This window comes from Tenrec ecaudatus, chromosome 8 (assembly GCF_050624435.1).
Source record: "Tenrec ecaudatus isolate mTenEca1 chromosome 8, mTenEca1.hap1, whole genome shotgun sequence".
Lineage (NCBI taxonomy): Eukaryota > Metazoa > Chordata > Mammalia > Afrosoricida > Tenrecidae > Tenrec > Tenrec ecaudatus.
The window spans coordinates 154797103-154803286 of NC_134537.1; the positions used below are offsets into that span (position 1 = coordinate 154797103).

The 6184-nt window shown below is 42.3% G+C and overlaps 1 non-coding gene across 1 annotated transcript; it reads left to right on the top strand.

Moving 5' to 3' along the window:
- The first annotated feature begins 353 nt into the window (after nucleotides 1–353).
- On the top strand, nucleotides 354–489 carry LOC142455836 (small nucleolar RNA SNORA15). The gene has a single exon (XR_012785953.1). It is a non-coding gene; the product is annotated as a small nucleolar RNA SNORA15 (small nucleolar RNA).
- The last annotated feature ends 5695 nt before the right edge of the window (nucleotides 490–6184 follow it).

Consider the following 6184-nt stretch of genomic DNA (forward strand, 5'->3'; position numbering starts at 1 on the left):
TGCTCATTCAGCCCAGCAGAGAGACTCACCCTCAGCTGCTGTGGCAGCTGCTATTTGTCCTGGGCCCTTATCTCCATGCCTCCCCCCTGCAAGCACTCTCCTGAGAGTGCTTTCTGATCATGAGTGTTACGTGAGGAAACTGGAAAGGCTGGAGGTTTCACGCCCACTATAAAAATACCATCAACAAAGGCTGGAATACAGATAGCGGATGCCTATTCCAGTTTGTTCGCCTTTATCAAGGGCATGGAGCCCTGCTGGCATAGTGGCTATGCTAGGTCAGCAGTCCCAAACCATCAGCCGCTCCGCGGGAGAAATATGGGGCTTTCTAGTCTCATAAAGAGTTCCAGTCTCACGCATGGCTGGATACTGTGTTTTTTAATCCATAATCTACACAGCCAGACACCATGCCACAGTATCATTTCCCTTTAACGTACTTCCGGTGTGCTGTGTCTTCTTCATGGCATATCATCTGTAAAGGTGAAAACACACACACACACACACACACACACACACACACACAGAGTTCCAGTCTCAGTAACGCACAAGGGCAATTCTAACCTGTCTTACAGGGTCACTGCGAGTTGGCCTTGACTTGAGGGCAGTGAGTTTGCTTATCAAAGATATCTCTTTAAGAAAGGTCCTCTGCTTGTAGATTATTGCCATTTTTCGGTACATTGGGTTTGTTTTGACGAATAATGATCCTCCAATCTACAGAACAAAACGTTGGCCAGGATGGACCATGCTCACAAGTGTTGCTAGGGTTGGGCTTATCGCTTCAGCCACTCTGTTGATACATCTCTTTGAGGGTCTCCCGCTTTGGGGACGTCACTCTGCTAACCTTACTTGCTGAAAATGAGGGGCCCAGTCTTCCCCTCTCCAGACACAGGTTCCCACTGATCACATCGCCAAAGTAAGCAGAGGGAAATCTTACCATCCTGCCTTCAAAGGATTCTGGCTGCCTTCCGTTCAAAACAGCTTTGTTTGTCCCTCTGGCAGTCCACGGGACATTGGATCTTCTTTCCCAGTCTACCTGTCCTCACTCATTGCCAAGTTTGCTCCCGCATGCTCCTGTGCCATGGACCCTACCTTGACTAACATCAAGTGCACCTTAGTCTCCAAAGTGATAGTATTGCTTTTTAAAACTTTTAAAAGTTCTCTAACAGCTGATTTTCCCAAGGCAACAAATATATCATTTGATCTTGTTTTGTGACTGCTACTTCCACGGTATCGACTTTGGATCTTAGGAAAATAAAATTCTTGACCACTTTAAGCTTTTTGGCCATTTGTTGTGATGTTGTTTATGGGTCCAATTGTGAGGATTTTTAGCAAGTGGTTCAAGCCCTCTGCACTTTCCGCTAGGAATTAGGTTTCATCTGCATATCTCATATTGTTAAGGAGTCTTCCTCTAGTCCTGATGCCCAGGTCTTCTTCATGCAGTGCAGCTTCTGGAAAGATTTCTCAGCACACAGCTTGAATAAGCATCGTGAACGGTCACAACCCTGGCACACACCTTTTCTGGTTTTGAACCACCCAGCATCTCCTTGTTTTGTTCAAAGGGCTGGCTCTTGTTCTGTGCTTGAGCACCCTGAAACCTGTCCACCTTGACAGATCCTGCTGATATTGGAAATGCTGGTGGCACAGCTTCCACCAAGCCACGCAAACTACCCTAGTGAAGCACATTGACAGAGGAGCGGTGGAGTTTTGCTACAGGTTTCCTTTCTATTTCTTACTCCCTTTATCAAGGGTGACACACCGGGCTGCTAACTACAAGGTCAGCAGTTTGAAACCATCAGCCACTTCCCAGGAGAAAGGCTTGGCTTTCTTTTCCCTGTAGGAGGCCCGGTCATGTAGTGGTTACTTGTTGGGCAGAGATGTGCATGGTCAGCAGTTCAAAACCACCAGCAGCTCCTTGGGAGAAAGACTGGGATTTCTATTCACAAACAGTTACAGTCTTGGAATCCCAGAGGTAGTCTCTATGAGTCAGCATTGACTTCGTGACAGTGTTTGGATTGGGGGGTTTGGTAAAGATTTAGTCTCAGAAACTGTTAAGGTTCGTGCTACCCTGTCCTACAGAGTCACTGGTCATTATTATTTGGAAGTGATTTGATGGCAGTGAGTTTGAGTTTGGATCTTGAATTACTAAACCCTTCTGTTGATTATTTCCCTAATAAAGCATTTACATACAAACTATGTATTCTGGATCTAACTCCTAATTCCTAATCTAGTTCTATTATTATTTCATGTCGGTGTGTAGAATATTTTGAAAACAAACAAAACTAAGCTATGGTATCAGTGTTTTATAATATGGTCCTTTTGAAACACATGTTTTATTTTCTTGGCTATTCTGTTCCCTGAAGGCTAGGGACAGACCATTTATTTCAATAGCATTCTTCCTCTTAGATCAGTGGTTCCCCACCTTCTTAATGCTGTGACTCTTAACTATAGTTCCTTATGTTGTGGTGACCCCCAACCATAAAATTATTTTATTGCTACTTCATAACTATAATTTTGCTACTGTTATGAATTGGGAAACCCCTGTGAAAGGGTCATTCGACCCCAAAGGGATCGCGACCCACTGGTTGAGAACCGCTGTTTAGATCTAATCCATCAGTCACTTCTCTGACAGGTAATCTTTTATTAGTCTTGGTAATCTGCTAACCACACACACTACCTTGATAGCCCAGCATGTGTTAAAGTATGCCTGGTGTCAGTCACCAAGAACACAGCATACATATAATATGAGCTACGTCTCTGAGCCTTGCTTGAATACCTTTGTACCATTCTGTTTACAGTTCGTGCAGTATAGCTAATGAGCCTAACAAACAGAACCCAAGTGGTCGAGAGAAACTTTTAAGGAGAAGTCTCAGAGCAGGATCTGAGTGCGTTATGATCATTCTAGCCTTTGAGAGCTGAATTCAGCTGTCTTCGGTTGCACACGGATTTTCAAGCCCTGTCTGGTAAGCATTATCATTACTCCTTCATCCCTCTCAGATAGGGATACAAAGCAGAGGGTATGTCAATCTTCAAGCGACTTAGAGTGACACGCTGAGACTTGGTTTCGAACAAAATGACACTTTACCCTTCCTACCTTCCAACTTCTATGGTCCCTCTTCTCATATGCTGAGTCCCTCAGACTGTCAACAACTTTGACAGACCGTTTGTCCTGATTATCTGATAAACGTATAAACACCACGCGCCGCTGACACCTTTGGTAGCAGTCACAAGGTAGTACACCGAGAGTTAGGGCTGGGAGGAAAAAAGAACCAAAAAAGGCAGTACACCCCTCAAAAGTAGCCACATCCCAGAGAAGCGAATGAGCGCAATGCACATTATGTGCGGTAAGCACTCTGGATCTGGAATCTTTTGGTGAGCATTCCGATCCCAGTTAGGCATCTGGGCACTTGCAACCTCCAGATTGGAACTAAACCCAAACAATTTCCCAAGGGATGCAGGTGAAAGACCAATGTCTCTTTCCCAGAAAGAGCTTTTGTCTTGGTTATCTAATGCTGCCTTAATAGAAATAGAATAAGTTGGTGATATATACATTTATATACACACACACACATATATATCATCTCTCTATATATCATCTCTATCTCTTCCAGTGGTCATCTGAGTAGGGGAATAGTTGTTTCAACATCCTTCCAGAATTCCTTTGAGATCTCTGGACACGATCTGTTGTTCCTCTACTCATGCTTGCCTGGTACTTTTAAAGATACTTCCAAAATAGTCAAATCAAGACAAAAACCTATTCTGATATGGTTTCCTTTGCTATGCTAATGAAACCATGATATCAAATGGTAGAATACCCATAGGGATACAATCCAAGCCATCCCACTGACATCGAGTCAATTCTGACTGACAATGGACAGGGTGGAGATACTCCTTAGGGTGTGTACAGACTAAGATTTACAACACATATTTTTAAGGACAAGCAATTCAATCCATAACAACACGTACAATAATTTCAGGAGCTTGGGAATTTATTACTCAGTCCATCCTATATTGTTTTCATGGACCGTAAAGGTCTCAGTAGTACCTATACATTTAGAGGACTTGATACAATTACATACGTCTCATTTTTCTTCAAGATCAATTCACTAAAATTAAATGTGAGCCTAGGCTAAAAGGGCTTGTTTTTATGGGATTTGAAGTCAGCGTAAAGACAGCATAAATACCTGAGACTTTTCCAATAGTGAATGTTTGAGGTTATAATCTGAACCCTTTTTAGAAATATATTTTAACTTATTAACAGAAATACTTTTGAGAAACCTTCCTGTTTCTGGGGTGCATGTGCTTTGTGGAGGCTGTAGGGGCAGCATTTCCTAATGGTTTCTTGGCTCTTGGAAACAATAGGGGTTTCAGTTATAATTACATTGTATTAAGCGTCATATCTTAATACACAAACCTGCCACTGAAGTCTGCCCTGCCCTGGGAAGCAGGCTTTTTAAGCATTCAGCATTTACAGTAGCTTATACAGCAGCTGTATTTGTTCTGATTACAAAGATTCCCTTTGAAGAAGATGAGGGGAAGAGGGACAGGGCTGACTGCCCTCTCATCTCCCCATATCCTTACTTCTCTTCTCCTTAGAGATTAGCTTTCACAGATGAGCTACCAAATTCCACACTTAGCCTGCTTAGCAAACCCATGATCATGGAGTTGACTCCAACTCACGGCAGTGCTAAATAAGATTTCTAACACTGGAAATTTTCATCAGAGAAGATAGCCTCACCTTTTCCCTGCCAAGCACCTGGTGGATTTGAATTGCCAACCTTGCAGTTAGCACTCCAGCACTTACCTGACGCCACCACCAAAGTTCCTTATCCTACTCTGTAGCACCCATCAAATTGTATTAAAATCATGATTTTAATCTCCACCATTAAATTCTAGGTCCTTAGAGGCCAGGGAGTCCTGGTAGTGTCATGGGTTACTTGTTGAGTAACTTGCTGCTAAACACAAGTCCAAAAGTTCAAATCCATCAGCTACGTCTTCGGAGAAAGGTGAGGCTTTTGCTCCCATGGAGATTTGAATCCTTGGAAACTTACAGGGGCAGTTCTACTCAGACATATAGATTAACTATGAGTCAGAATAGACTCAACGGCAAATAGTTTTTGAGTGGTCGGGTCATTTATCAGGCCTGTATCTTCAGACACAGAACACAGCTTTTGTAAGAACTTGTACTGAAATGAGGGAAATGACAGACAGTGGCAAGTGAAAGGAGCCATGCTTTATGTTAAGTGCCCATGAGATGGGGTACAATGTAAACCCACATCCATGGGATATAAAGGGCAATGGACTACCTGTGGCAATTATTCAGAAATCGAGACACAGCAAGGATATGATTCATTCGTACACTCAACATATACTTGTCAAATGGGACGTTTCCACTGTACAATCAAGAGCAAGTCTCTTCTTACATCCACTTGGGTCGTTTTTCTTTTCAGTCTTTTTAGTGACATTTATTTTCCACATCTAGCAATCATAAATAGAACTGCAAATGACCTAAATGTAATGCACCAAAATAGGCTAGATGAATACTGATTAATGATTAATGTGAGAGGAGAAACAGAATAGTCTGTAATAATAGTGGAGGGTTTCAAAACAATACTTTTAACTACAGAAAGATCACTTAAACTAAGATCAATAAGTGTTCTTTCTGTTGCTAGGTACCATTGAGTCAGTTCCAACTCACAACAACACTGTGTACAACCGTGTGTATACCATGGGTACAATCCTATGTACAACCTATGGCCCAGTCCTATGCCATCCTTACAATTGCATTACACGGAGGCATTGTACTGCATGGACCACAGCCAAGTATGTATTGAGGAAAATAGGAATTCTAGAACACTACATTGCGCTCCCACAGAAAAAGAGGGAATTCCAAGAGAAATAGTGAATACTCCATGGTTTAAAATAAGTAAAGGTGTGCATTAGAGTTGTGTCAGCTCATACTTACTCAATCTGTATGCTGAGTAAATCATCTGAGAGAGTAGAGTACATGAAGAATATGGCTCCTGGATTTGAAGAAGGCTTTTAATAATTTTCAAGTTGCAGATGACACAACCTTGCTTGCTAAAAGTGATACCCACTTGAAGCACTTGCTGATGGAGATGAAAGATTACAGCTCTCATGATGGATTACAAGGGGACCCCCCAAATTTTTTTTCAAAGCTATGTATTTA